The sequence below is a fragment of the Esox lucius genome, chromosome 11 (assembly GCF_011004845.1).
Source record: "Esox lucius isolate fEsoLuc1 chromosome 11, fEsoLuc1.pri, whole genome shotgun sequence".
In the NCBI taxonomy this organism is placed as follows: domain Eukaryota; kingdom Metazoa; phylum Chordata; class Actinopteri; order Esociformes; family Esocidae; genus Esox; species Esox lucius.
Window position 1 is genome coordinate 11075267 of NC_047579.1, and position 9853 is coordinate 11085119.

General features: G+C 42.0%; 1 long non-coding RNA gene across 1 annotated transcript; it reads left to right on the plus strand.

Moving 5' to 3' along the window:
• The first annotated feature begins 385 nt into the window (after positions 1 to 385).
• Positions 386 to 1462, plus strand: LOC117595300. The gene is made up of 4 exons (XR_004576495.1): positions 386 to 427; positions 511 to 594; positions 745 to 963; positions 1352 to 1462. It is a non-coding gene; the product is annotated as an uncharacterized LOC117595300 (long non-coding RNA).
• Positions 1463 to 9853: the final 8391 nt, after the last annotated feature.

Sequence of the window (9853 nt, forward strand, 5' to 3'; positions counted from 1 at the left end):
GGCTGGAGGTATGTAATACGTTGCGCTAAACTGTTACATTTAAGTCCAATTCATTACATGTATGCAATAACTTCAAACATATTTTTACGTCAATGATTATCAATAGGAGAAAGTCATCGCTCCGTTATTGGCCCTTGGACTCCCCTGGCATCGCATGTACAGCATGAAGTTTTCAGCAATGAAGGTATATTCTAGGCCTATGTCCTAATGTCCAGTTTTTTAACAGTTTTGAAAATAACTGTGCCTTTAGTTTTCCAGAACGAGAACCAAGCCCTGAGGGAGGAGAACCAAGCCCTGAGGGAGGAGAACCAAGCCCTGAGGGAGGAGAACCAAGCCCTGAGGGAGGAGAACCAAGCCCTGAGGGAGGAGAACCAAGCCCTGAGGGAGGAGAACCATGCCCTGAGGGAGGGGAGCCATGCACGAGCAGGTGAGAACATGCACTCTTTCTTAAATTTTACTTTTTTGTGTGTAATGTAGGTTCAGAATGACCATATGCCTTTCATTTTGTAGCTTCGGGTGACAGCGGCTCGCTTCAAGAGCAGGTGAAGCTATTTGGGACAATGCTGAAGATGTTTGCTCGCACTGGGCAATCAGGTTCAACTTGCAAACAACACCTGTGGTTGTTGATTTAATTCCCACTGGGTCCACATGTACGTGTATTAGACCTAGGTATAAATGTCATTGTTTAGTAATTGAGGGACCAGGACTGACTACTTTATTCTTTTATTCTGGGAACCCCTGTAGGTGCAGATCAGACCCTAGTGCTGCGACGTCTTGGAGAGTTTGGCGATGTTGTGCGTAGCATGGAAAACAAAATGGACACTATGCTGCAACATTTCAGTGCCAATGTGTCTGTTGGAGAGCTATCCCTGCCAGGGGATGTTACTCCCCCTAGACACCCAGGAAGATTTGGTGTTTCTTGACAGCATTTTGAGGGAGGATAAAGAGCTCCAGGAACGATTTGTAAGTGTGTTGCTTTCGTTTATAAGGCCGTAGGGTAATCTAAAAAGTCAAATTAAGTTTGTACACTGTATATTCTACAGTCTAAATCCACAGCCTGTCACATTTTATATTTATGTATGAGAAGCTTGCGAGAAATGTAATTTAACACATTTTCAGCTTCGGTTTTTGGCTATCAAATGTGGGAGGGACCTGAAGACAACAGTGTGGAGAATGCTTCAGAGTATTTTCTCTAATAACCTTGCCGTTAATACAACCTGGACTGGTATAGGGGATAAAACCTGTTTTAGAGACCTGTTCCTGAAGACCATTGTTCAAAGTAATTTTTTTAAGTAGATGCCCTTGTGCCTTATGCCATTCAAATGTAATGACAGATCTGTATTTTCTACAGGGGCCCTCCGGAAGAACCCGGCAACCCAGGATGCCACTGATGAGGCGGTCCAGGTTAACGTTACACGTTACCTGAAAGGAGCATCAGACTGTGAAGGAGGAAAAAGCCGCCCAGCTGAGAAGGACCCACAGCCAACCCCTTAAACCTAGGCTGACTACTGACACCCCAGCATCCCTGAACTGGAACACTTTCTTTATCCTGCAGTCAGTAACATCAAGAAGCCAGAAGTGCCAGACTACACTCACCAAACCCACCCTGTTTTTTTTTGTATTAACTTTAGTATTGGCTTATTTCATTCCATCTTAACGATTCTATTATAGTTTGTAAATCCTATTTCATACCTGTTACTTGATATTGCGCATTAACTAGTACCAACATTCTACTTTCATTTCATCACTATGCTTAACTGTTATTCAATTAATAATAGCTTGGAAATACTATTTCGTACCTCTGATACTTGATATTGCACAGTACCTGGTACCAAATATTCTACTTACTGTTTTTAACATCAGCATTTTTCATTCCATCACAGTGTTTAACTGTTATTCAATTGTTAAATATAGCTTGTAAATCCTTGTGCCACAGGTCAGCATTGCAGTTATAATGGTCTGTTCTACTACTGTTTTTACCTCTGTATTTTTATATATGTATATCAAGTTTTGTTTATCACAGATACAAGAGACACATCTTAATGCAGCATGGTGTAAATATTGTGCTCCAGGTCAGCAATGCCATTATAATGGAATATTCTACTCTAGAGCTTTACTCAATGGCTTGAAAATGTGATGTTCTACCTCGTTTTATTTGGTATCCTGCACATACTTTGGTACCAAATATCCTCATTACTTGTTATAATTTACTGGTAATTATTTTCATCCCAGAGCTGACCTCTATATTATTGACAATGATTGTGTTCGTGTTATAATTTGCTTGTATGGCTGTTCTTTTTTTTTTTTTAACCAACATTTTATTGGAAACCTGCATGTTCTGTGTGTATTTATTTTTTTCTGCCTATTATTTATTTCAGTGATCTGACACATCTTGTTTGAATGACAGTTACTGTACTTTGAAATGTGGAATTAAAACACCAGATGGAAATTTGTCTGGTTTGATCAATCATTATTCTCGATAAACTGCATGCTATAAATATATATATATATATATAAGCGGCAGATCGCTCGAAAAACCTTTTGTATAACGGCGGTGGAAAGGCGGTTGGACCACGGGCCGGCCGCAGAACACAGGCGGTAGGAGTGCGACTGCCGCTTTTAAAAAGCGTCTGCCGCCGGCGGAAAGCTGGCAAACGTGTTTGCGATTTAGACATTCTGACGCTTCTACTGTCTTTGGAGGACCGCCTCCGGTCCGCCGACTCATTGCTATCTGGGTATTACCCTTTTGCCCCTTCTGTATCACTTACCGCTACTGACGCCATTCTGGGTGTTTGTAACAGATGACAAGGACCATGCAGTTACTTAAGAGAATACAAATATCATGTATATGTAGTATCACAAATACATACACCTGAGAAATAAATATGTCCGATCACCGAATATTACCTGTTTCAAACAGTTCTCGCACTGCTTCCATCCTTTGGCTGCTTGTTTGTCAGCATAAGGGGCAGCCACCATGCAAACTCCATCGGAATGCCACTCCTTTGCTCCTGTTCCTCAATATAGTGGGAGAGTAACAGTACGTTTGTGAAAACATCCTGTTAGCAAGATTAAAAACAGCACTATTTGACTATTTGCGCCATTGCACCAAAATCGCCTCATGTAAACAAAGATAACGGCGCACATCGATGTCAAACTGGAGATAACGGCGCACGTTCTGACGTTACAAGCCAAAATCTCAGTTTTCCCTGTAAACGCTGAAAACGGACTTTCTGAATATCTTCACCATGGAAGGAGTTTTTCCAAAAGGTCCGTTTTCAGTGACCTAAAATGCAGTTTACGTTTGGACGAAAGTCCCCCTTTTAAAAAAGAAATACCTGTGTACGTGTGGACTAGGCCTTAGCTTAGTTTAGCTTAGCTAAGGCCTAGTCCACACGTAGCTAGCTAAGGCCTAGTCCACACGTAACGTCTTCACCAGCGGTGGTTTCGCTGTTAGGAACTTGCTCCTTCCGAAAAAGGTGAGTGGTTTAGGTTTCAATTTAGTGCCTTTACTTTCATTAAGTTTGTTTCTGTACTCTGTATTGCTTCGATTAAAAGTCAACATCAACCACCACCAGATCGTTACAGAATGATCAACCAGCAGGTTGGAGTAAATAAAATAACATGTAAAGGAAAATCCAACAAAAACTAACCGCTGTGGCCACTTGGACACACTTGTGGAAACACCGGAGGAGGAATATCGGCTTATTTTGGCTACTCCCCTCCGATGTTGCCAGCGAGGGGGGGTGCTGGGGATCGGACTCCTTCTCGTCAGACGACTCAGATGTGGAGTACGACTTCCTGGACAAGGACGTGACAGAGGGGTTGCTAATGTGGGACACTGTTCGATGCCAGCTGGTCCCAGATTTCCCAGAGGTTGGCTGGGGTGCCAAACTGCCAGCATGGTCCCCAAACCCGGGTCCGTGGCTTGCCTCCGTACCTCGTCCGGCAGCACTCCAGAGGCCTCCCCAGAATTTCTAAGTGGGGGCTGATGGGGGGCCCCTTGGAAACCTGTGGGGGGGCCCTGCCTTCTGGTCTTGGCCCAAGCCCTTCCGAGCCGCCTCCCCAATGCTGTGTGGACTGGAGGAGTAGTCACCTGGCCTTTTGGCGCAGCCCACTCCCTGCTCCGCAGCCAGCACCCCCTGCTGCCCTGTAGCCGCGGTCAGCTCTCCTGTCAAGTCTACCTCAACTGCATTCAGCCTGTGCCTGGGTCCTCTCCACCACCAAATCACTACAATATCATTCAACATTAGAGGTTATAGAACCTGTAAATCTTTCAGAAAATTATTCAGTTTAAGGCTATCCTGATTATAACTGTATTTCATTTAGGCTACTAAATTCTCTATTTGATTACATGGATCAATCCACATCATGTATTTGGACTGTTGTGCCAATGACAAAACCAAACAGAAAGTCAAACATTGATAAATGTAGGCTACAATGAATTCAGTTCATCTTCCAGTAATCACATTAAGTATTTCTACACCACAACACACAGATTTATTCTAAATAGTAAAAGAAACACATTGTAGGCTGCAATTTAGAGAAACAATGGCTGTTATTTTACTTTTGATCGTGAAAAGTGGAAGCAGCGGCAGATTAACTACAGACTTTTGACAGTTAAAATAAGTACAGGAGCTTTTATCCAATCACTGCAAGTGTTTATTTATTTTTGTGGAACAGTATATCAGTTCTAAAAGGAAGCCTCTTGCTGTATCTGGTACCTAGTGGCACGGTGAGTTTACATAAATCCTGAATGTGTGTGTACATTAAGATATTTCTCCTGGCCCCAATAGCTCTTAACATGCTTGTTGAAATTATTGCCTAAGTCAGAGGATGAAACATATATATACACTGTTCTCTCTTCATAAAATTCATAAAGTCTGTCCCAAATGGCAGCCTATATCCAAATTAGCACACTACTTTTAACCAGAACCTATTGAGATTATTGATACTGGCTGTCTGCCTAGGATCTTAAATGCAGAGAAGCGTAGAGCAAACACTGACCGCACCTATCCTAAACCCTAAACCCATTGAATCCAAAGCATTCCCAAGATGTGGAAATTGGTTGATGCTAACAGGACTAAATCACCAACATATCCTCATTATGTATTTTCTCCATAATAAGAGCACCAAACAAACCAAATATTTACACTGAACAATATTATAAATGCAACACTTATGTTTTTGCCCCCATTTATCATGAGCTGAACTCAAAGATCTAAGACTTATGCAGTCAGCATGCCAATTGCACTCTCCATTAAAACTTGCGACAATTGTGGTATTGGGCTGTGTGATGGAACTGCACATTTTAGAGTGGCCTTTTATTGTGGCCAGCCTAAGGCACACCTATGCAATAATCATGCTGTCTAATCAGCATCTTGATATGCTGTGAGGTGAATGGATTATCTCGGCAAAGGACAACTGTTCACTAACACAGATTTCGACAGATTTGTGAACAATATTTGAGAGAAATAGGCCTTATGTGTACATATTGAAAGTCTTAGATCTTTGAGTTCAGCTCATGATAAATGGGGGTAAAAACAAAAGTGTTGCGTTTATCATTTTGTTTATAAAGTCCTCCTTAAGAGGACTAAAATAACCTAATATATACATTTGACTGGCTGCTTCATGTCTGGTCTTTACGTACTACTAGGAATCATTGTGTGTAGGCGAAGTATAGCGAGAATAAAGTAAACACTACCATTCGAGGACAATTCTGCTGCTAAGAAACATGGTTATGGTACTCTATGTATAATCTTCCCTTATTAAATGTAAACTTTCCTTTAGTTGATTAGTTCTTTCTTCTGTAATAATAACAAGCTGTGTGTGCTTGTGTGTGTATGTGTGCTTGCTGGACTGTGTGTGAACACATTGATTCCCAATTCCCATGTCTTTTTATGGCTGGGACTTAAAGAGACCAGCCGTCTACCCACTGCCCCCATGTGTTCCTCAGAACACTGGTTCCAACCTTTTTCGGTCCTGTACTACCTACTTACCTTACTCATGCATGGAGAGTTTGTACAGCCTATGGTCATCAGAGACTTCTCAAATACCCCTGTGGGAATGCCAAAACCCCCCTGTGGAATGGCCAAGTACCCCTGGGGGTCCTAGTACCCCTGGTTTGGAACCACTGCTTTAAACTCCCCTACATACAGGTGCTGGTCATAAAATTAGAATATCATCAAAAAGTTGATTTATTTCAGTAATTCCATTCAGAAAGTGAAACTTGTATATTATATTCATTAATTACACACAGACTGATATATTTCAAATGTTTTGTTTATTTTAATTGTGATGATTATAACTGACAACTAATGAAAATCCCAAATTCAGTATCTCCGAAAATTTGAATATTACTTAAGACCAATACAAAAAAATTATTTTTAGAAATGTTGGCCAACTGAAAAGTATGAACATGAAAAGTATGAGCATGTACAGCACTCAATACTTAGTTGGGGCTCCTTTTGCCTGAATTACTGCAACAATGCAGCATGGCATGGATTCGATCAGTCTGTGGCACTGCTCAGGTCTTATGAGAGCCCAGGTTGCTCTGATAGTGGCCTTAAGCTCTTCTGCATTGTTGGGTCTGGCGTATCGCTTCCTCTTCACAATACCCCATAGATTTTCTATAGGGTTAAGGTCAGGCGAATTTGCTGGGCAATAAGGAACAGGGATACCATGGTCCTTAAACCAGTTACTGGTAGCTTTGGACCTGTGTGCAGGTGCCAAGTCCTGTTGGAAAATGAAATCTGCATCTCCATAAAGTTGGTCAGCAGCAGGAAGCATGAAGTGCTCTAAAACTTACTGGTAGATGGCTGCGTTGACCTTGGACCTCAGAAAACACAGTGGACCAACACCAGCAGATGACATGGCACCCCAAACCATCACTGACTGTGGAAACTTTACACTGGACTTCAAGCATCATGGATTCTATGCCTCTCCTCTCTTCCTCCAGACTCTGGGACCTTGATTTCCAAATGAAATGCTAAATTTGCTTTTATCAGAGAACTCAGCAGCAGTCCAGTCCTTTTTGTCTTTAGCCCAGACGAGACGCTTCTGACGCTGTCTTGTTCAGGAGTGGCTTGACTCAAGGAATGCGACAGCTGAAACCTATGTCTTGCACGTCTGTGTGTGGTGGTTCTTGAAGCACTGACTCCATCTGCAGTCCACTCTTTGTGAATCTCCCCCACATTTTTGAATGGGTTTTGTTTCACAATCCTCTCCAGGGTGCGGTTATCCCTATTGTTTGTACACTTTCTTCAACCACATCTTTTCCTTCCCTTCACCTCTCTATAAATGTGCTTGGACACAGAGCTCTGTGAACAGCCAGCCTCTTTAGCTATGACCTTTTGTGTCTTGCCCTCCTTGTGCAAGGTGTCAATGGTCATCTTTTGGACAGCTGTCAAGTCAGCAGTCTTCCCCATGATTGTGTAGCCTACAGAACTAGACTGAGAGACCATTTAAAGGCCTTTGCAGGTGTTTTGGGTTAATTAGCTGATTAGAGTGTGGCACCAGGTGTCTTCAATATTGAACCTATTCACAATATTCTAATTTTCTGAGATACTGAATTTGGGGTTTTCATTAGTTGTCAGTTATAGTCATCAAAATTAAAATAAATAAACACTTGAAATATATCAGTCTGTGTGGAATGAATGTATACATTATACAAGTTTCACTTATTGAATGGAGGTACTGAAATAAATCAACTTTTTGATGATATTCTGATTTTATGACCAGCACCTGTACAGTACACGTCTCAATGTTCACAATGGATACTGTAGCAGCTCCATTTTCTAATCACTGGTGATTGTGTACAGTGATATTGGGATATTGAGTTTTCATCTAGCAGGGGGTTTCATGGTGTGAATATAAGTACTGTAGCAGTCCAAAGGTGTGGAGTGGGCAATTGTATGACATGTACAAAGTACAAATGAATGGATGTTATCAATGCAGGGAACTCAAGAGCGAGAGAGAATGAGAATGGGGGTTCCGACCTAAATGCCCCTCTCTTTTTGATGGACCCCTAGTTTATAGAAGTGCACTATGAAGTAGGTGGTCATTTGGGAAAAGGCAGAGAGAGATTATCTCCTGTGCCATCCGCTTTTGGTATTAAAATATAAAAAGTTTATGCTTATGTTTTCCTCTTCTACTCAGACTTGTAGAAGACTACTGAATTAGAATGTGCTGTTCTTTCTCTGCACTGTTTTTTTCTGCAATGTTCTGTACTACTCCGCTCTGTACAGTACTGTTCTGCTAGGTACTGCACTGCTCTATACTGCTCTACTCTATATGTTCTGCTCTGTACTGTAGTGCTAAGGTTCTTCCCTGTAAAGTAGTGTTCTGCCCTGTACCATACTGGTCTTTAGGGTTCTGCTCTCTGCTGTACTGCTTAATACTGCTTAGCTTATTACTGGACTGTGCTGGACTGAACACTGCTAGATTTAATGGTTATGTAGTTTGCTGTCGAAAGTCACAAAACATTTACAGTGGGGAGAACAAGTATTTGATGCACTGCCAATTTTGCAGGTTTTCCTACTTACAAAGCATGTAGATTTTATCATAGGTACTCTTCAACTATGAGTGATGGAATCTAAAACAAAAATTGTATCTAAAACAAAAACATTGTATGATATATTGATGATAGTAATTAATTTGCACTTCTTTGCATGACATAAGTATTTGATACATCAGAAAAGCAGAACTTAATATTTGGTACAGAAATCTTTGTTTGCAATTACAGAGATCATACATTTCCTGTAGTTCTTCACCAGGTTTGCACACACTGCAGCAGGGATTTTGGCCCACTCCTCCATACCCACCTTCTCCAGATCCTTTAGGTTTTGGGCCTGTCGCTGGGCAATACAGACTTTCAGCTCCCTCCAAAGATTTTCTATTGGGTTCAGGTCTTGAGACTGGCTAGGCCACTCCAGGACCTTGAAATGCTTCTTACGGAGCCACTTCTTAGTTGCCCTGGGTGTGTCTTTCGGGACGACCCATCTTCAATGCTCTTACTGAGGGATGGCGGTTGTTGGCCAAGATCCCGCGATACATGGCCCCATCCATTCTCCCGTCAATACGGTACAGTCATCCTGTCCCCTTTGCAGAAAAGCATTCCCAAAGAATGATGTTTCCACCTCCATGCTTCACGGTTGGGATGGTGTTCTTGGGGTTGTACTCATCCTTCTTCTTCGTCCATGCATGGCGAGAGGAGTTTAGCCCAAAAAGCTCTATATTTGTCTCACCAGATCACATGACCTTCTCCCATTCCTCCTCTGGATCATTCAGATGGTCATTGGCAAACTTCAGACGGGCCTGGACATGCGCTGGCTTGAGCAGGGGGACCTTGGGTGCACTGCAGGATTTTAATCCATAACGGCGTAGTGTGTTACTAATGGTTTTCTTTGAGACTGTGATCCCAGCTCTCTTCAGGTCATTGATGCCCCACAAGGTGAGATCTTGCATTGAGCCCCAGACTGAGGGCTTCTTCCATTTTCAAATAACTGCGCCAACAGTTGTTGCCTTCTCACCAAGCTGCTTGCCTGTTGTTCTGTAACCCATCCCAGCCTTGTGCAGGTCTACAATTTTATCTTACACAGCTCTCTGGTCTTGGCCATTGTGGAGAGGTTGGAGTCTGTTTGATTGAGTGTGTGGACAGGTGTCTTTTATACAGGTAACGAGTTCAAACAGGTGCAGTTAATACAGGTAATGAGTGGAGGGGGGGTTCTTAAAGAAAAACACAGGAGGGCTTCTTAAAGAAAAACTAACAGTGAGAGCCGGAATTCTTACTACTTATGTCATGCAATAAAATGCAAATTAATTATTTAAAAAAATCATACAATGTGATTTTCTG